Raw genomic sequence first — 21,533 nt, forward strand, 5'->3', positions numbered from 1 at the left:
TACATTTGACTTGCTAAGTGGTCCAGATAAGTCATATAAATCTACTATCTTGAAATATTAAACATTACAAGCAATCAAAAAGTTTTGTGCGCCAACACTGCCACCCCTGGAGCTTAAGTGCAAGAATTTGAAAAGAATACATTACCCACCCCAACATATTTAACCACCACTACAGAGCCCTCCACAGAGTGCATTTCTGAAAGGCCGGTTGAAATTGCTGTACCATATTACAGATGCTGTGTCTCTTGGATGCATCCCAAAACCCCTTATATTCTATGCAATTACATTAGTGCAAGCCATATTTGTTCAATAAATGGATGCTCTAGAACATTGCAAAGTCCCATAGCCTGTACCTGCTGAACAAAAATGGGAAATAATACATATACTGCAACTCCTGTAATTCCTTCTTTCACCTGTGTGCTGTGTCCCCTACATGGCTTGGGGTAAACTGCAAACAGGACTTCTTATTGCTTGCTTTCTTCTTGCCACTCTTCCACTCAACCTGACGGCACCATGTTGTAGAGCAGGAGAAGCTGAGCTCTGCTTTGTATACCTTATGTGAACAGCATCAGTACAGGAGGGAGGTGTGATCAGTGATTGATAGCCTTGTGTGTATAAGTGTACATAGAGAGATAGCTGTCAGTCACTGATAACATCTCTTCCCTGTACCGATAGCTGTTCACAGGGCTGCAGATGTAAATGTAAATATTATTAGTTTTGCTGAATCTTTTCCCACAAAAATATATATCTATCTGCTCAGGTTCTCCTGCGCTATAACATGATGCTTTCAGATTGCATTGCATTTTTTGGTGACAGGTAGGGATGAGCGAACTCGAACTGTATAGTTCGGGTTCGTACCGAATTTTGGGGTGTCCGTGACACGGACCCGAACCCGGACATTTTCGTAAAAGTCCGGGTTCGGGTTCGGTGTTCGTCGCTTTCTTCGCGCTTTTGTGACGCTTTCTTGGCGCTTTTTGAAAGGCTGCAAAGCAGCCAATCAACAAGCGTCATACTACTTGCCCCAAGAGGCCATCACAGCCATGCCTACTATTGGCATGGCTGTGATTGGCCAGAGCACCATGTGACCCAGCCTCTATTTAAGCTGGAGTCACATAGCGCCGCCCGTCACTCTGCTCTGATTAGCGTAGGGAGAGGTTGCGGCTGCGACAGTAGGGCGAGATTAGGCAGATTAACTCCTCCAAAGGACTTGATTAACTGATCGATCTGCAGCTGTGGATCATTGAGCTGCTGATCCTCAATTGCTCACTGTTTTTAGGCTGCACAGACCGTTTGTCAGTCTCATTTTTCTGGGGTGATCGGCGGCCATTTTGTGTCTTGTGGTGCGCCAGCACAAGCTGCGACCAAGTGCATTTAACCCTCAATGGTGTGGTTGTTTTTTGGCTAAAGCCTACATCAGGGTGAAGCTGTCACACCAAGTGCATTTAACCAGCAATAGTCTGTTCATTTTTTGGCCATATACAAAATCAGGGGCAAGCTGCGCCTGTCACCAAGTGCATTTAACCCTCAATGGTGTGGTTGTTTTTTGGCTAAAGCCTACATCAGGGTGAAGCTGTCACACCAAGTGCATTTAACCAGCAATAGTCTGTTCATTTTTTGGCCATATACAAAATCAGGGGCAAGCTGCGCCTGTCACCAAGTGCATTTAACCCTCAATGGTGTGGTTGTTTTTTGGCTAAAGCCTACATCAGGGTGAAGCTGTCACACCAAGTGCATTTAACCAGCAATAGTCTGTTCATTTTTTGGCCATATACAAAATCAGGGGCAAGCTGCGCCTGTCACCAAGTGCATTTAACCCTCAATGGTGTGGTTGTTTTTTGGCTAAAGCCTACATCAGGGTGAAGCTGTCACACCAAGTGCATTTAACCAGCAATAGTCTGTTTATTTTTTGGCCATATCCCAGTCTAATTCTGTCACTAAATCCATACCGGTCACCCAGCGCCTAAATACTAGGCCTCAAATTTATATCCAGCTAAATCTGTCCCTAGTGCTGTAGCTGGGCGAGTTATTTAGTGTCCGTTCAAGCACATTTCTTGTTCTGGGTTGAAATACAATTCCCAATTTAGCAATTTCATAATTTAGTGGTTCCTGCTATATCAGAGCTATTTGAAATCTATCCCAAAAAGGGTATATAATATTGAAGGTGCACATTGGGTCATTCAGAATAACTTCACACACACCCGCTACTGTGTATTTCCAAGTCTAATTCTGTCACTAAACCCATACCTGTCACCCAGCGCCTAAATACTAGGCCTCAAATTTAAATCCCTCTAAATCTCTCGTTACCGCTGTACTGTTGTTGCTGGGCAAGATATTTAGTGTCCGTCAAAGCACATTTTTTGTTCTGGGTTGAAGTACAATTCCCAATTTAGCAATTTCATAATTTAGTGGTTCCTGCTATATCAGAGCTATTTGGAATCTATCCCTAAAAGGGTATATAATATTGAAGGTGCACATTGGGTCATTCAGAATAACTTCACACACACCCGCTACTGTGTATTTCCAAGTCTAATTCTGTCACTAAACCCATACCTGTCACCCAGCGCCTAAATACTAGGCCTCAAATTTAAATCCCTCTAAATCTCTCGTTACCGCTGTACTGTTGTTGCTGGGCAAGATATTTAGTGTCCGTCAAAGCACATTTTTTGTTCTGGGTTGAAGTACAATTCCCAATTTAGCAATTTCATAATTTAGTGGTTCCTGCTATATCAGAGCTATTTGGAATCTATCCCTAAAAGGGTATATAATATTGAAGGTGCACATTGGGTCATTCAGAATAACTTCACACACACCCGCTACTGTGTATTTCCAAGTCTAATTCTGTCACTAAACCCATACCTGTCACCCAGCGCCTAAATACTAGGCCTCAAATTTAAATCCCTCTAAATCTCTCGTTACCGCTGTACTGTTGTTGCTGGGCAAGATATTTAGTGTCCGTCAAAGCACATTTTTTGTTCTGGGTTGAAGTACAATTCCCAATTTAGCAATTTCATAATTTAGTGGTTCCTGCTATATCAGAGCTATTTGGAATCTATCCCTAAAAGGGTATATAATATTGAAGGTGCACATTGGGTCATTCAGAATAACTTCACACACACCCGCTACTGTGTATTTCCAAGTCTAATTCTGTCACTAAACCCATACCTGTCACCCAGCGCCTAAATACTAGGCCTCAAATTTAAATCCCTCTAAATCTCTCGTTACCGCTGTACTGTTGTTGCTGGGCAAGATATTTAGTGTCCGTCAAAGCACATTTTTTGTTCTGGGTTGAAGTACAATTCCCAATTTAGCAATTTCATAATTTAGTGGTTTCTGCTATATCAGAGCTATTTGAAATCTATCCCTAAAAGGGTATATAATATTGAAGGTGCACATAGGGTCATTCAGAATAACTTCACACACACGCTTCTGTGCATTTCCAAGTCTAATTCTGTCACTAAATCCATACCGGTGACCCAGCGCCTAAATACTAGGCCTCAAATTTAAATCCCTCTAAATCTCTCGTTACCCACCGCTGTACTGTTGTTGCTGGGCAAGATATTTAGTGTCCGTCAAAGCACATTTTTTGTTCTGGGTTGAAGTACAATTCCCAATTTAGCAATTTCATAATTTAGTGGTTTCTGCTATATCAGAGCTATTTGAAATCTATCCCTAAAAGGGTATATAATATTGAAGGTGCACATAGGGTCATTCAGAATAACTTCACACACACGCTTCTGTGCATTTCCAAGTCTAATTCTGTCACTAAATCCATACCGGTGACCCAGCGCCTAAATACTAGGCCTCAAATTTAAATCCCTCTAAATCTCTCGTTACCCACCGCTGTACTGTTGTTGCTGGGCAAGATATTTAGTGTCCGTCAAAGCACATTTTTTGTTCTGGGTTGAAGTACAATTCCCAATTTAGCAATTTCATAATTTAGTGGTTTCTGCTATATCAGAGCTATTTGAAATCTATCCCTAAAAGGGTATATAATATTGAAGGTGCACATAGGGTCATTCAGAATAACTTCACACACACGCTTCTGTGCATTTCCAAGTCTAATTCTGTCACTAAATCCATACCGGTGACCCAGCGCCTAAATACTAGGCCTCAAATTTAAATCCCTCTAAATCTCTCGTTACCCACCGCTGTACTGTTGTTGCTGGGCAAGATATTTAGTGTCCGTCAAAGCACATTTTTTGTTCTGGGTTGAAGTACAATTCCCAATTTAGCAATTTCATAATTTAGTGGTTTCTGCTATATCAGAGCTATTTGAAATCTATCCCTAAAAGGGTATATAATATTGAAGGTGCACATAGGGTCATTCAGAATAACTTCACACACACGCTTCTGTGCATTTCCAAGTCTAATTCTGTCACTAAATCCATACCGGTGACCCAGCGCCTAAATACTAGGCCTCAAATTTAAATCCCTCTAAATCTCTCGTTACCCACCGCTGTACTGTTGTTGCTGGGCAAGATATTTAGTGTCCGTCAAAGCACATTTTTTGTTCTGGGTTGAAGTACAATTCCCAATTTAGCAATTTCATAATTTAGTGGTTTCTGCTATATCAGAGCTATTTGAAATCTATCCCTAAAAGGGTATATAATATTGAAGGTGCACATAGGGTCATTCAGAATAACTTCACACACACGCTTCTGTGCATTTCCAAGTCTAATTCTGTCACTAAATCCATACCGGTGACCCAGCGCCTAAATACTAGGCCTCAAATTTAAATCCCTCTAAATCTCTCGTTACCCACCGCTGTACTGTTGTTGCTGGGCAAGATATTTAGTGTCCGTCAAAGCACATTTTTTGTTCTGGGTTGAAGTACAATTCCCAATTTAGCAATTTCATAATTTAGTGGTTTCTGCTATATCAGAGCTATTTGAAATCTATCCCTAAAAGGGTATATAATATTGAAGGTGCACATAGGGTCATTCAGAATAACTTCACACACACGCTTCTGTGCATTTCCAAGTCTAATTCTGTCACTAAATCCATACCGGTGACCCAGCGCCTAAATACTAGGCCTCAAATTTAAATCCCTCTAAATCTCTCGTTACCCACCGCTGTACTGTTGTTGCTGGGCAAGATATTTAGTGTCCGTCAAAGCACATTTTTTGTTCTGGGTTGAAGTACAATTCCCAATTTAGCAATTTCATAATTTAGTGGTTTCTGCTATATCAGAGCTATTTGAAATCTATCCCTAAAAGGGTATATAATATTGAAGGTGCACATAGGGTCATTCAGAATAACTTCACACACACGCTTCTGTGCATTTCCAAGTCTAATTCTGTCACTAAATCCATACCGGTGACCCAGCGCCTAAATACTAGGCCTCAAATTTAAATCCCTCTAAATCTCTCGTTACCCACCGCTGTACTGTTGTTGCTGGGCAAGATATTTAGTGTCCGTCAAAGCACATTTTTTGTTCTGGGTTGAAGTACAATTCCCAATTTAGCAATTTCATAATTTAGTGGTTTCTGCTATATCAGAGCTATTTGAAATCTATCCCTAAAAGGGTATATAATATTGAAGGTGCACATAGGGTCATTCAGAATAACTTCACACACACGCTTCTGTGCATTTCCAAGTCTAATTCTGTCACTAAATCCATACCGGTCACCCAGCGCCTAAATACTAGGCCTCAAATTTATATCCCGCTGAATTTGAATACAATACATTGGGCCAAATAATATATTTGTTGTTGTGGTGAACCATAACAATGAGAAAAACATCTAGTAAGGGACGCGGACGTGGACATGGTCGTGGTGGTGTTAGTGGACCCTCTGGTGCTGGGAGAGGACGTGGCCGTTCTGCCACATCCACACGTCCTAGTGTACCAACTACCTCAGGTCCCAGTAGCCGCCAGAATTTACAGCGATATATGGTGGGGCCCAATGCCGTTCTAAGGATGGTAAGGCCTGAGCAGGTACAGGCATTAGTCAATTGGGTGGCCGACAGTGGATCCAGCACGTTCACATTATCTCCCACCCAGTCTTCTGCAGAAAGCGCACAGATGGCGCCTGAAAACCAACCCCATCAGTCTGTCACATCACCCCCATGCATACCAGGGAAACTGTCTCAGCCTCAAGTTATGCAGCAGTCTCTTATGCTGTTTGAAGACTCCGCTGGCAGGGTTTCCCAAGGGCATCCACCTAGCCCTTCCCCAGCGGTGAAAGACATAGAATGCACTGACGCACAACCACTTATGTTTCCTGATGATGAGGACATGGGAATACCACCTCAGCATGTCTCTGATGATGACGAAACACAGGTGCCAACTGCTGCGTCTTTCTGCAGTGTGCAGACTGAACAGGAGGTCAGGGATCAAGACTGGGTGGAAGACGATGCAGGGGACGATGAGGTCCTAGACCCCACATGGAATGAAGGTCGTGCCACTGACTTTCACAGTTCGGAGGAAGAGGCAGTGGTGAGACCGAGCCAACAGCGTAGCAAAAGAGGGAGCAGTGGGCAAAAGCAGAACACCCGCCGCCAAGAGACTCCGCCTGCTACTGACCGCCGCCATCTGGGACCGAGCACCCCAAAGGCAGCTTCAAGGAGTTCCCTGGCATGGCACTTCTTCAAACAATGTGCTGACGACAAGACCCGAGTGGTTTGCACGCTGTGCCATCAGAGCCTGAAGCGAGGCATTAACGTTCTGAACCTGAGCACAACCTGCATGACCAGGCACCTGCATGCAAAGCATGAACTGCAGTGGAGTAAACACCTTAAAACCAAGGAAGTCACTCAGGCTCCCCCTGCTACCTCTTCTGCTGCTGCCGCCTCGGCCTATTCTGCTGCTGCCGCCTCGGCCTCTTCCTCCGCCTCTGGAGGAACGTTGGCACCTGCCGCCCAGCAAACAGGGGATGTACCACCAACACCACCACCACCACCTCCGTCACCAAGCGTCTCAACCATGTCACACGCCAGCGTTCAGCTCTCCATCTCACAAACATTTGATAGAAAGCGTAAATTCCCACCTAGCCACCCTCGATCCCTGGCCCTGAATGCCAGCATTTCTAAACTACTGGCCTATGAAATGCTGTCATTTAGGCTGGTGGACACAGACAGCTTCAAACAGCTCATGTCGCTTGCTGTCCCACAGTATGTTGTTCCCAGCCGGCACTACTTCTCCAAGAGAGCCGTGCCTTCCCTGCACAACCAAGTATCCGATAAAATCAAGTGTGCACTGCGCAACGCCATCTGTAGCAAGGTCCACCTAACCACAGATACGTGGACCAGTAAGCACGGCCAGGGACGCTATATCTCCCTAACTGCACACTGGGTAAATGTAGTGGCAGCTGGGCCCCAGGCGGAGAGCTGTTTGGCGCACGTCCTGCCGCCGCCAAGGATCGCAGGGCAACATTCTTTGCCTCCTGTTGCCACCTCCTCCTTCTCGGCTTCCTCCTCCTCTTCTTCCACCTGCTCATCCAGTCAGCCACACACCTTCACCACCAACTTCAGCACAGCCCGGGGTAAACGTCAGCAGGCCATTCTGAAACTCATATGTTTGGGGGACAGGCCCCACACCGCACAGGAGTTGTGGCGGGGTATTGAACAACAGACCGACGAGTGGTTGCTGCCGGTGAGCCTCAAGCCCGGCCTGGTGGTGTGTGATAATGGGCGAAATCTCGTTGCAGCTCTGGGACTAGCCAATTTGACGCACATCCCTTGCTTGGCGCATGTGCTGAATTTGGTGGTGCAGAAGTTCATTCACAACTACCCCGACATGTCAGAGCTGCTGCATAAAGTGCGGGCCGTCTGTTCGCGCTTCCGGCGTTCACATCCTGCCGCTGCTCGCCTGTCTGCGCTACAGCGTAACTTCGGCCTTCCCGCTCACCGCCTCATATGCGACGTGCCCACCAGGTGGAACTCCACCTTGCACATGCTGGACAGACTGTGCGAGCAGCAGCAGGCCATAGTGGAGTTTCAGCTGCAGCACGCACGGGTCAGTCGCACTACAGAACAGCACCACTTCACCACCAATGACTGGGCCTCCATGCGAGACCTGTGTGCCCTGTTGCGCTGTTTCGAGTACTCCACCAACATGGCCAGTGGCGATGACACCGTTATCAGCGTTACAATACCACTTCTATGTCTCCTTGAGAAAACACTTAGGGCGATGATGGAACAGGAGGTGGCCCAGGAGGAGGAGGAGGAGGATGAGGAAGAGGGGTCATTTTTAGCACTTTCAGGCCAGTCTCTTCGAAGTGACTCAGAGGGAGGTTTTTTGCAACAGCAGAGGCCAGGTACAAATGTGGCCAGCCAGGGCCCACTACTGGAGGACGAGGAGGACGAGGATGAGGAGGAGGTGGAGGAGGATGAGGATGAAGCATGGTCACAGCGGGGTGGCACCCAACGCAGCTCGGGTCCATCACTGGTGCGTGGCTGGGGGGAAAGGCAGGACGATGACGATACGCCTCCCACAGAGGACAGCTTGTCCTTACCCCTGGGCAGCCTGGCACACATGAGCGACTACATGCTGCAGTGCCTGCGCAACGACAGCAGAGTTGCCCACATTTTAACCTGTGCGGACTACTGGGTTGCCACCCTGCTGGATCCACGCTACAAAGACAATGTGCCCACCTTACTTCCTGCACTGGAGCGTGATAGGAAGATGCGCGAGTACAAGCGCACGTTGGTAGACGCGCTACTGAGAGCATTCCCAAATGTCACAGGGGAACAAGTGGAAGCCCAAGGCCAAGGCAGAGGAGGAGCAAGAGGTCGCCAAGGCAGCTGTGTCACGGCCAGCTCCTCTGAGGGCAGGGTTAGCATGGCAGAGATGTGGAAAACTTTTGTCAACACGCCACAGCTAACTGCACCACCACCTGATACGCAACGTGTTAGCAGGAGGCAACATTTCACTAACATGGTGGAACAGTACGTGTGCACACCCCTCCACGTACTGACTGATGGTTCGGCCCCATTCAACTTCTGGGTCTCTAAATTGTCCACGTGGCCAGAGCTAGCCTTTTATGCCTTGGAGGTGCTGGCCTGCCCGGCAGCCAGCGTTTTGTCTGAACGTGTATTCAGCACGGCAGGGGGCGTCATTACAGACAAACGCAGCCGCCTGTCTACAGCCAATGTGGACAAGCTGACGTTCATAAAAATGAACCAGGCATGGATCCCACAGGACCTGTCCGTCCCTTGTCCAGATTAGACATTAACTACCTCCCCATAACCATATATTATTGGACTCCAGGGCACTTCCTCATTCAATCCTATTTTTATTTTCATTTTACCATTATATTGCGATGCTACCCAAAGTTGAATGAACCTCTCCTCTGCCTGTGTGCTAGGCCTAAATATATGCCAATGGACTGTTGCAGTGGTGGCTGACATGAAGCCTGATTCTCTGCTATGACATGCAGACTAATTCTCTGCTGACATGAAGCCAGATTGTCTGTTACGGGACCTCTCTCCTCTGCCTGGGTGCTGGGCCTAAATTTATGACAATGGACTGTTGCAGTGGTGGCTGACGTGAAGCCTGATTCTCTGCTATGACATGCAGACTGATTCTCTGCTGACATGAAGCCAGATCCTCTGTTACGGGACCTCTCTCCTCTGCCTGGGTGCTGGGCCTAAATTTATGACAATGGACTGTTGCAGTGGTGGCTGACGTGAAGCCTGATTCTCTGCTATGACATGCAGACTGATTCTCTGCTGACATGAAGCCAGATCCTCTGTTACGGGACCTCTCTCCTCTGCCTGGGTGCTGGGCCTGAATATATGCCAATGGACTGTTGCAGTGGTGGGTGACGTGAAGCCTCATTCTCTGCTATGACATGCAGACTGATTCTCTGCTGACATGAAGCCAGATCCTCTGTTACGGGACCTCTCTCCTCTGCCTGGGTGCTGGGCCTAAATTTATGACAATGGACTGTTGCAGTGGTGGCTGACGTGAAGCCTGATTCTCTGCTATGACATGCAGACTGATTCTCTGCTGACATGAAGCCAGATCCTCTGTTACGGGACCTCTCTCCTCTGCCTGGGTGCTGGGCCTGAATATATGCCAATGGACTGTTGCAGTGGTGGGTGACGTGAAGCCTCATTCTCTGCTATGACATGCAGACTAATTCTCTGCTGACATGAAGCCAGATTGTCTGTTACGGGACCTCTCTCCTCTGCCTGTGTGTGTGCTGGGCCTAAATATATGCCAATGGACTGTTGCAGTGGTGGCTGACGTGAAGCCTCATTCTCTGCTATGACATGCAGACTGATTCTCTGCTGACATGAAGCCAGATCCTCTGTTACGGGACCTCTCTCCTCTGCCTGGGTGCTGGGCCTAAATTTATGACAATGGACTGTTGCAGTGGTGGCTGACGTGAAGCCTGATTCTCTGCTATGACATGCAGACTGATTCTCTGCTGTCATGAAGCCAGATTGTCTGTTACGGGACCTTTCTCCTCTACCTGGGTTCTGGGCCTAAATTTATGAAAATTGACTCTTACAGTGGTGGGTGACGTGAAGCCTGATTCTCTGCTATGATATGAAGACTGATTCTCTGCTGACATGAAGCCAGATTGTCTGTTACGGGACCTTTCTCCTCTGCCTGGGTTCTGGGCCTAAATGTATGAAAATTGACTCTTACAGTGGTGGGTGACGTGAAGCCTGATTCTCTGCTATGATATGAAGACTGATTCTCTGCTGACATGAAGCCAGATTGTCTGTTACGGGACCTTTCTCCTCTGCCTGGGTTCTGGGCCTAAATTTATGAAAATTGACTCTTACAGTGGTGGGTGACGTGAAGCCTGATTCTCTGCTATGATATGAAGACTGATTCTCTGCTGACATGAAGCCAGATTGTCTGTTACTGGACCTTTCTCCTCTGCCTGGGTTCTGGGCCTAAATTTATGAAAATTGACTCTTACAGTGGTGGGTGACGTGAAGCCTGATTCTCTGCTATGATATGAAGACTGATTCTCTGCTGACATGAAGCCAGATTGTCTGTTACGGGACCTTTCTCCTCTGCCTGGGTTCTGGGCCTAAATTTATGAAAATTGACTCTTACAGTGGTGGGTGACGTGAAGCCTGATTCTCTGCTATGATATGAAGACTGATTCTCTGCTGACATGAAGCCAGATTCTCTGTTACGGGACCTCTCTCCTCTGCCTGGGTGCTGGGCCTAAATTTATGACAATGGACTGTTGCAGTGGTGGCTGACGTGAAGCCTGATTCTCTGCTATGACATGCAGACTGATTCTCTGCTGACATGAAGCCAGATTCTCTGTTACGGGACCTCTCTCCTCTGCCTGTGTGTGTGCTGGGCCTAAATATATGCCAATGGACTGTTGCAGTGGTGGCTGACGTGAAGCCTCATTCTCTGCTATGACATGCAGACTAATTCTCTGCTGACATGAAGACAGATTCTCTGTTACGGGACCTCTCTCCTCTGCCTGGGTGCCGGGGCCTAAATATCTGAGAATGGACTGTTCCAGTGGTGGGTGACGGGAAGCCAGATTCTCTGCTATGGAACCTCTCTCCAATTGATTTTGGTTAATTTTTATTTATTTAATTTTTATTTTAATTCATTTCCCTATCCACATTTGTTTGCAGGGGATTTACCTACATGTTGCTGCCTTTTGCAGCCCTCTAGCTCTTTCCTGGGCTGTTTTACAGCCTTTTTAGTGCCGAAAAGTTCGGGTCCCCATTGACTTCAATGGGGTTCGGGTTCGGGACGAAGTTCGGATCGGGTTCGGATCCCGAACCCGAACATTTCCGGGATGTTCGGCCGAACTTCTCGAACCCGAACATCCAGGTGTTCGCTCAACTCTAGTGACAGGTCCTCTTTAAGTTTGTGGTTGTAACGTGAAAAAATGTGGAAAAGTTAAGGTTTATGAATACTTTTTCAAGGCACTGTATGTAGGTGCCCACCCGAACATTAAATCACTGCAAAATAAAAACGACTTTCAAGGCTCTCATGCATATAAATTATAAAAAGCATATGTCGGCCAACTGTATGAGCACACATGTATAAAATCATAAATCACAGAAACTGAACAGAGCAGGTCACACATAATCAAAGACCAATAGATGCACTGAAGCTATTTTCACTTATTACACCTCTGACAGGGTTCTGAATCTGCTGTACACCAAAGCAGTATTTTAAACATACTTTTATTAGCATTTGTGTGCATTGCTTGCAGCATAAAACATTCTTTATTTGTTATACATATTAGGCTCCAAATGTCCAGGACGATGCGATCCTTAGTGCATGTGCCCAAGCCCTCCTGTCCTAAATATTCATAGCTCCTCCCCTCTCCTTTATAACACCCTTCCCCTCTTCCTGTGACATCATTAAGGCCCTTTGGCAAAGTGCTGTCCAACACCTGAATACAACAAATTCCACTGTGCGCTCCTGCATCACAGCTTGTAATGTGCATGCACCATCAAGCAGAACACCACAACCTGCTGTAAGAAGAGTAACTGTGGTCATCAGCTAATTTTTGAAGACATTGTTGAAAACAAAACACAATTTTTTCCTGATAACACTGTGTGTTAAAAAAATACAAATCTGCCCCCAATAAGGGACAATTTTTGGAACATATTTTATTTTAAAAATCACACAAATCCGACTGTGCAGGCTATTTGTTAACACCATCAACCATGCTTTTACCCATAGTAAGGAAAGTGAAATTTCATAACTGTGGGAAAACATTTGTGGCCGCCATCTGGCGCAACAACAGTGTCCTCTTCCTTTGCGGCAGGCAGACGACATCCACGTGCAGTGCAGTGTTTTTTTCATCCTCATTATCACTGCTTCTCCCGCTAAGACGCCTCCTCCTATTCCACTCCATTGTCAGCCTTTAATAACGGATTGTGTGGCCAGGAAACAACTCTGCATTCCCAGAAATCTTCTTTTGTGCATGCTTAATTCCCACCTGGCTAAGTTACTTGTGGTGCAGTTGCTGTTGTACTACTTACTAGAGTCTGCAGCCTTTAGGGAGCTGACGTTATGCACTCAGCCTTGCTGGAAGATACCTAGCCAGCATTATTTCTCCAAAAAGGCATCCTGCCTTGTCACATGTGTCACGGCTGAGGATGGGGAAAACCCTCAGCCGTGCGATGACGGAAGATGTTAATGGCTGCTTGGCCAGGACGACAGAATTAGGGAGCAGGTCACCTCCTAACGCATCCCTAATCCGACCCTAACTCCTAGCTGCATGAGCCGACCTTGAAGGTAGGAGGACCCATGCTCAGGAACCTCGGATCCCTAAGACGACCTGTTCCTTCTGGATACGGAGGAACAGGAGTCTCACTGGCCAAGCTGCAAGGAAGAGGGGAACACAAACAGACCTATGGATATGGCAGGTGAACTGCACTAGTTCCAGCCACCTGCCACAGCCTTGCTGACTGGATCCCTGTGCTGGCAAGCTGATGTCCACACAATAAAAAATGAACACAGCACACACACATCCACACACAGGAACCCAGATCCATAGCTGCACCAAATAACAAAAGGAAAACATCAACTGAACATCACATATACTTAAGACAAACAGCACACACATAAAAACACACAGGAACCAGGACATCCATAGCTGCAAAGAATAGATACCAAACAAACATATTCATAACATCATGTGACCTAAATCTTATGACCACAAGGGTGGCCCCCACTGGCAGATGGAATTACACAGGAGGCTGCTCCAGCTAACCATGACTGAAGTACCCCCTCTGACTACTGCTAAAAGCAGAGACTATATAGGCCCAAGTAGCCACACCCACACAGACACACCCAGTGTTCAGACACACAAGGAAGGAAGTTAACCCTTCCAACACCAGGGAAGGGAAGAAAGCCACTTAAAGGGGACGTGCACCCATAAATAAACCTCGTGCACAGAAACAGAAACAAGGCACACCTAAATAGACAGGTTGCCAGGTGCAACCGCATGCACAACATAGCAAGCTGCCTCGCAACAGCTCAGGCTGCTATGCTGCCAAATAAACAATGTTGCCAGCGGCAACCACAGGTGAGGCAACATACTTCAGCCCTCAGCTGTGATTGACAACCAAAACAAAACCGCTGACAACCGCATGCGACCACAAGAGTCACGACCATAACCATGGTCGTGACAACATGTCAGAGAACGTGGGCTGCTCCTTCCAATTCTCGCTGTGTGGCAAGGTGCCTGCCACCATCGACATCTGGATCAGCTATTACAGGCAGGGACAGTACATGTCCTTCACAGCACACTGGGTCAGTGGTTTGTGCGGAAGTGTTTTGTCAGTCTGGTTCCCACACCAGCCACTTATCTGTCTCCTCCACATTCTTCTCCATGGACAACCTCACGTACCTAATAGAGCACAGTAGAGCATTGCTCCCACTCCCCCTCTCTCCTATCATATGTGTGAAGAGAAGAGTTGCCATGTGGAGTTATAGATGATCAGCCTCAGTCAGAGTATCCACACAGCTTATCCAGATGGCAGTTCCCCAACAACTCCAACTAGGCAAGGTGGTCAGCAACAATGGCCGGAACATCGTGGCCGCCCTGCATTTGGGGGAAATAACACATGCTCCTCTCCGCCTCTGCAGTGTCACCCACCTCCTGCTGCCTCTGCTACCACAAGCAGCAGAAGCTGCAACAGCAGCCAGTTCAGTATCATCAACATGATGGAGAAATTGTTCCATGTGCTGCACCAGGCTGAAGAAAATCAGCAAACGGAGACACTCCACCTTAATACCCAGGTTCAGTCCTACCTGAATTCTGGCCTTTTTGTGGTGCATACCATGTACCCTGACTCCATGGACTTCTGGGAAGGCAGGCTGGAACACTGGCCCAAACTGGCTTAGTATGCTATCTCCGTTCTCTCTTGCTCAGCCTCCAGTTTCATCTTAGAGAGGTTTTTTAGCACGGTAGGTGGCATTAGGACAACCATATGGAAAAATTGATTTGTGAGTATTTTTTTAACACCAATATTTGACACCAATTAATTGATCTGCCCTTGCTGACAGCACCCCATCATGGAATTGCCAGTGTATTCTTGCCTACCATCATGTTTCATACCATATGGCTCCTGCTGCTGCCATCATGCCACTGCCACTCTTTCACGCCTACCATCATATTCTGTACAGTATAGCTGCTGCTGCCACCGCTGCCGCCATCATGCTGCTTTCTGCCTGCCTACCATCATAATCCATATTGTATGTCTGTTGCTGTGGTTGCCGCCGGAGCTACTGCGCCCTGCTGCTGATCTCCTATGGCCACTTCCATTACCCCTGCTGCCACTACCATTACTGCTACACAGTCACCACTACTACTACCACTTTCCCTAAAAATTCGCACACACATCTACTGCCTAGCCTGTTAAATGCTGTGTTGCTAATGCTGCTGCTACTATTCCATCCACATGACACTATTACCCCACGCTCTTCAAATTTACACTATACTCATGCTGCTCCCAATTAGAGGGGAGAAATTTTTCAGACTCGCTCAGAACAAGCTACTGTCTACTGACAAATAACACTGGTGCGTGTATGCAGTGCTTTGAAAAAGTATTCATACCATGTGTACCTTTCCACATTTTTTTTATACTTCACACTTTCCAGATTTTTTTTTATTAAAAACTTTGAAAACCATGTAACATTTTCTTTTCACTTCACACATATTTGCTTCTTTGTCTATGTGTCTATCACATAAAATTCCAACAAAATAAGTTTGTGGTCGGCTACGGCCAAGAGATATCCGAAGAACCCAAGGGAGAGAAACAACGGGAACAACCTAACCCCAGCTAGGCGTGTCTTAGCTGACCTGACTAAATGGCTTGTTGTGTGCCCTAAGCCATGATTGTGGGTAGGCCTATAAGTGGGCAAAAACCAAGCCAAGTAGGGTAGAAAAGGAAATCGAATGGCATGTGCAAACTAATCCCCAAGCCAACTGCAAGGTGTCAGGGATCTAGAGCGAAAAATTCGGGGTATATGAGGCAAGACCAGTAGGAGACCTACAACCCATCTTGTGGGTGACAAGGCCAGAGACATGATGCTCAATATTGCGGATACTGCCCCAAAGCGGAATCGAGGACCGGGAATACGTTGTGAAATGGATCATAAAAACCAACTGAAACTTGTAAAGTTTGGTTCTAGTGCGAGTACTGGCAATGCCCAAGCCTCAGGAGATCGTGGGACCGAAACCTAACTGCCTAGACTATGCAGGAATGAGGGCCAAAAAGAACCATGTAGATAGGAAGAGAATCCTTGAATAGTTCCCCAGACAACCGCTATCTGCTAGCCGTGGTCCGCGCGTTGTTCTACTGTGTGCCCCTGAGAATTGTTTTTACGCTTGAGACGTGAAGACCAACCTACTATCCGATTCAACGTGGTTGTAGGGAGTCTGAGGTTAGTGTGGCAAGAAGCTACGAAGCCATAATATACAAGATTCTGTCTATGCCCTCCCATGAGTGAGGGAATGCAATGCAATGAAGCTACGGGCGAAAATTAATTCCTGGTTGTGGTAAAAAGGCAAAGACTTTGCGCGGGGACCTGGTTGACAAGATATGATCGACTACGATCAGAGGGAATTGCCCTACTTGTTCTTCCTCTGGCAGGACCTGAACGAAAGCATGAACAATTAAAGAAAGACGAAATATCTGCGTAAGACATGACAATGATGCTGTAGGGCGAACCGGACCAGTTTGCGGTCAAAACATAAAGTGAGCAATCAACATGGATTATTAAGAAATTAGGGAAGCAGGTATGTATGCGATACATAGGAGCCAAATCAGCCCAGATGCACAGATGGACAACCAACCAGGCAATCAGCCCAGCAGGACTGAAAACAGTCATCGGGCCCCCAAAGCCATGGGGTCGAAGCTGTCATCGGGCCCCCGAAGCCATGGGGCCGAAGCTGTCATCGGGCCCCCGAAGCCATGGGGCCGAAGCTGTCATCGGGCCCCCGAAGCCATGGGGCCGAAGCTGTCATCGGGCCCCCGAAGCCATGGGGCCGAAGCTGTCATCGGGCCCCCGAAGCCATGGGGCCGAAGCGGTCATCGGGCCCCAAAGCCATGGGGCCGAAGCTGTCATCGGGCCCCCGAAGCCATGGGGCCGAAGCTGTCATCGGGCCCCCGAAGCCATGGGGCCGAAGCTGTCATCGGGCCCCCGAAGCCATGGGGCCGAAGCTGTCATCGGGCCCCCGAAGCCATGGGGCCGAAGCATTCTGCCTCCCGTTAGCGCATCATCTTTGGACGCTTGTGCAGAACAAGCTGCTTTTTCTTCTGATGTTAATATTTGTGTGTGTGTGTGTACATATACAGGGAGTGCAGAATTATTAGGCAAATAAGTATTTTGACCACATCATCCTCTTTATGCATGTTGTCTTACTCCAAGCTGTATAGGCTCGAAAGCCTACTACCAATTAAGCATATTAGGTGATGTGCATCTCTGTAATGAGAAGGGGTGTGGTCTAATGACATCAACACCCTATATCAGGTGTGCATAATTATTAGGCAACTTCCTTTCCTTTGGCAAAATGGGTCAAAAGAAGGACTTGACAGGCTCAGGAAAGTCAAAAATAGTGAGATATCTTGCAGAGGGATGCAGCACTCTTAAAATTGCAAAGCTTCTGAAGCGTGATCATCGAACAATCAAGCGTTTCATTCAAAATAGTCAACAGGGTCGCAAGAAGCGTGTGGAAAAACCAAGGTGCAAAATAACTGCCCATGAACTGAGAAAAGTCAAGCGTGCAGCTGCCAAGATGCCACTTGCCACCAGTTTGGCCATATTTCAGAGCTGCAACATCACTGGAGTGCCCAAAAGCACAAGGTGTGCAATACTCAGAGACATGGCCAAGGTAAGAAAGGCAGAAAGACGACCACCACTGAACAAGACACATAAGCTGAAACGTCAAGACTGGGCCAAGAAATATCTCAAGACTGATTTTTCTAAGGTTTTATGGACTGATGAAATGAGAGTGAGTCTTGATGGGCCAGATGGATGGGCCCGTGGCTGTATTGGTAAAGGGCAGAGAGCTCCAGTCCGACTCAGACGCCAGCAAGGTGGAGGTGGAGTACTGGTTTGGGCTGGTATCATCAAAGATGAGCTTGTGGGGCCTTTTCGGGTTGAGGATGGAGTCAAGCTCAACTCCCAGTCCTACTGCCAGTTTCTGGAAGACACCTTCTTCCACCAGTGGTACAGGAAGAAGTCTGCATCCTTCAAGAAAAACATGATTTTCATGCAGGACAATGCTCCATCACACGCGTCCAAGTACTCCACAGCGTGGCTGGCAAGAAAGGGTATAAAAGAAGAAAATCTAATGACATGGCCTCCTTGTTCACCTGATCTGAACCCCATTGAGAACCTGTGGTCCATCATCAAATGTGAGATTTATAAGGAGGGAAAACAGTACACCTCTCTGAACAGTGTCTGGGAGGCTGTGGTTGCTGCTGCACGCAATGTTGATGGTGAACAGATCAAAACACTGACAGAATCCATGGATGGCAGGCTTTTGAGTGTCCTTGCAAAGAAAGGTGGCTATATTGGTCACTGATTTGTTTTTGTTTTGTTTTTGAATGTCAGAAATGTATATTTGTGAATGTTGAGATGTTATATTGGTTTCACTGGTAAAAATAAATAATTGAAATGGGTATATATTTGTTTTTTGTTAAGTTGCCTAATAATTATGCACAGTAATAGTCACCTGCACACACAGATATCCCCCTAAAATAGCTAAAACTAAAAACAAACTGAAAACTACTTCCAAAAATATTCAGCTTTGATATTAATGAGTTTTTTGGGTTCATTGAGAACATGGTTGTTGTTCAATAATAAAATTAATCCTCAAAAATACAACTTGCCTAATAATTCTGCACTCCCTGTACAAGAGCAGGGATCTGCCCCTGTTGAGGTATAATTCTTCGACAGTTAGTACCAAGAAGCCACTGTTTTCTTCCCATAAAACCATGTGTGTTTAAGCACCATCTGCCCCCAATAAGAAACAATTTTTGAACGCTTTCTATTATAAAAAACAGTAACACATGCAATGGTGTGTCCTGTAGTTTTTATTGGTACTATGTTGGGGTACATATGACTTTTAGATTGCTTTTTTGTGGTAAGATTGCTCCCTCTGTAAACTCATTAGATGCTATACTGGCCATAGTATCTTAGGGTTAACTGGCTGAGATCAGTACTAGCACCGATCTCGGCCATTGCAGCAGGTTCTCAGCAATATGTTACAGCTGAAACCCATAGCTGATGGTGGGTGCCATCTCCATGTTGTAAATATATGACATGTTACGGCAATGTAATCCTTGCCATGCTGTGTATTTAAGGCATGGTGCTGGACGGGCATTAGTACAATGCTTTAAATTGAACTAGTATAATGACACAGTAGTACAATCAGTGGTGTACATAGAGAAGTAAGGGCCCCATAGCAAGGATCAAACCAGGTCCCCCACACAGGACAGAAGGGTTTCTGCCTAAACCCTTTTCAGTGACCCTTCGGCCATTTTTTCCACTGCCTCATTTGCTAAAAGTTGTTTCTTTAGAGGGTAGAGTCCTGACCAAGTTTTCACCCCCAGTAGAAGAGGAGATGATCCCAACTGGGCCCCCTCTTGCCCTTGGACCCATAGCAGTTGCATGGTCTGCCTCTATGGTAGTTACGCCCCCGAGTACAATGCTATGAACTGCACAAACAGGAGCAAAATTGAAGATGGTTTTTACAAAGAAAAGGATGCAATTGTGCACCATAGCCAGTGAAATATGTGCTAAGCTTCAGCAGGCACTGCTGGATTTTGGCTGTTGGAGTGGGAGGTTTTCACACAGCGCTCTGAGTGACAATGTACTTTCAGTGTCTGATAAAATTCTGACCTTTCTATTCATTCAATATATCTAAGTAAATATGTCGCTATACTGTCCATACAACACTCTAAGAGAGCTGTCTCGTGTCTGTAATTGCTTTTTGCCCTATACATCCAACACATTCAACACACATCCTCTCAAATTGCAAGCTGCGCTCAGAATGGTGTCTGTGGCTTACAAATAGGACAGAACTGAAGGACCTGCCAAAATCCTGCCTGTTGTTTGGCTCAGAAGCTGATAGATAGCCTGTGAGCCAATCAGGACAAGCCCCCTTCCCACGGCCATGTGATCCTCCAACTGCATCTTCCATGCCCCGTTGCCCGCTAATCTGTACAGTAAAATGGCTTGGCCGCCTTTTTGCGCAATTCATTGAAGCGAATCACCAAAAGTTCAGATTTGTTTGTCAGCAACGGATCTGATTTGTTCATAACTGATTTGCTCATCTTTGCTTAGGATCTATTAACACAGCATTTTGTTGTTTTCTCGTATGCACTGGAAGATGCCTCTGTAAACCCATTGTATGGTAAGAGAATGTCCTTTTTCCATACAGTTAGCCTTTTTTTAACAGCAAAGAAAAAACATAGTTGACTACACTTTTAAAAACAGAGGCATCCTGTAAAAAATGTATATACTCTGTGGGAATAAATGGGCAGCATGTGCAATTATATGGCATATAGTTGCATACATTGGGGTCATGTGCTTCTCATGTATGTTGGTAGATTTCTCTGGTGCATACACCAGACAAATATTACAAAAGCAGTGTGAATACAACCTTACTGTAAGGAGGATTTGTTTAAAAAGTTGTGTTTATTATTAATATTCTAAGTTATTATTTATTTTTGATCTGTTTTTATTATTAATATTCTAAGTTATATTAGTTATTTTTATATTTCCAGATATAAAACTGATTTGAAGATTATAAAGGACATCACATAAAGGTAAGCACTGATTTTATTCTCTTTTTTTTCCTCTTGTGATTTGACCACTAGAATTTCAAGCAGTTTCCATTTAACTGGAGAGGGACTGACGTTGAAAGCTGATTTAATCGACCTTGCTGTGTATCGATTACACTTGTCTAGCTTCTCTGTGTTTGGGCTTTGTTTACCATTATACTTGATGGCTTTACTATATCTGTTGGATATAGTATTGGGATGGGATAGGATGGTGAGGGAGGGTGCATATTGAGAGGAGGTGTTGGCCTCGTAAATTAATAATTTAGAAATTTAGAACACTGCTGCTCCCAAGAACAGGGAAATAAAAGCGAGGGCTCTACAGACTCTTGAGATCTCATCCCCTCAAATTTGTGGCATTTCATTGCCATTTTAATTGTGACAATAAATGCTGAACACATTTGAATTGCCATTTTGCAGTCTCTTTTGTGTTTGTCAGAAATAAGATAATAGGATGGATACATTTTCTGTGCTGAACAGGATTCTATAATATACATAATTTTATGGACATATTGACTGATCTAAATGCTATATTGTATTGTTCATTAGGTCTTTTATATGGCATACATTCACATTTTTCAATATCATCTCCCAAGGTCAAAGCATATATTGTTCTTTGTGTTCATTATTTTGTAAGTTATGTGTCTAATTACTTGCACTATATTGTAATGAGATACAGTAAATCTAATGTCAAGAGTTTGAAAATAAGATATGATGATAAAAATACCCCGACAGTTTATGTTGTGTTTTCTCTAATTCTTATGTTAAAAGCGGTGAAGCTATAA

Source organism: Bufo gargarizans, chromosome 1, assembly GCF_014858855.1.
Source record: "Bufo gargarizans isolate SCDJY-AF-19 chromosome 1, ASM1485885v1, whole genome shotgun sequence".
NCBI lineage: Eukaryota > Metazoa > Chordata > Amphibia > Anura > Bufonidae > Bufo > Bufo gargarizans.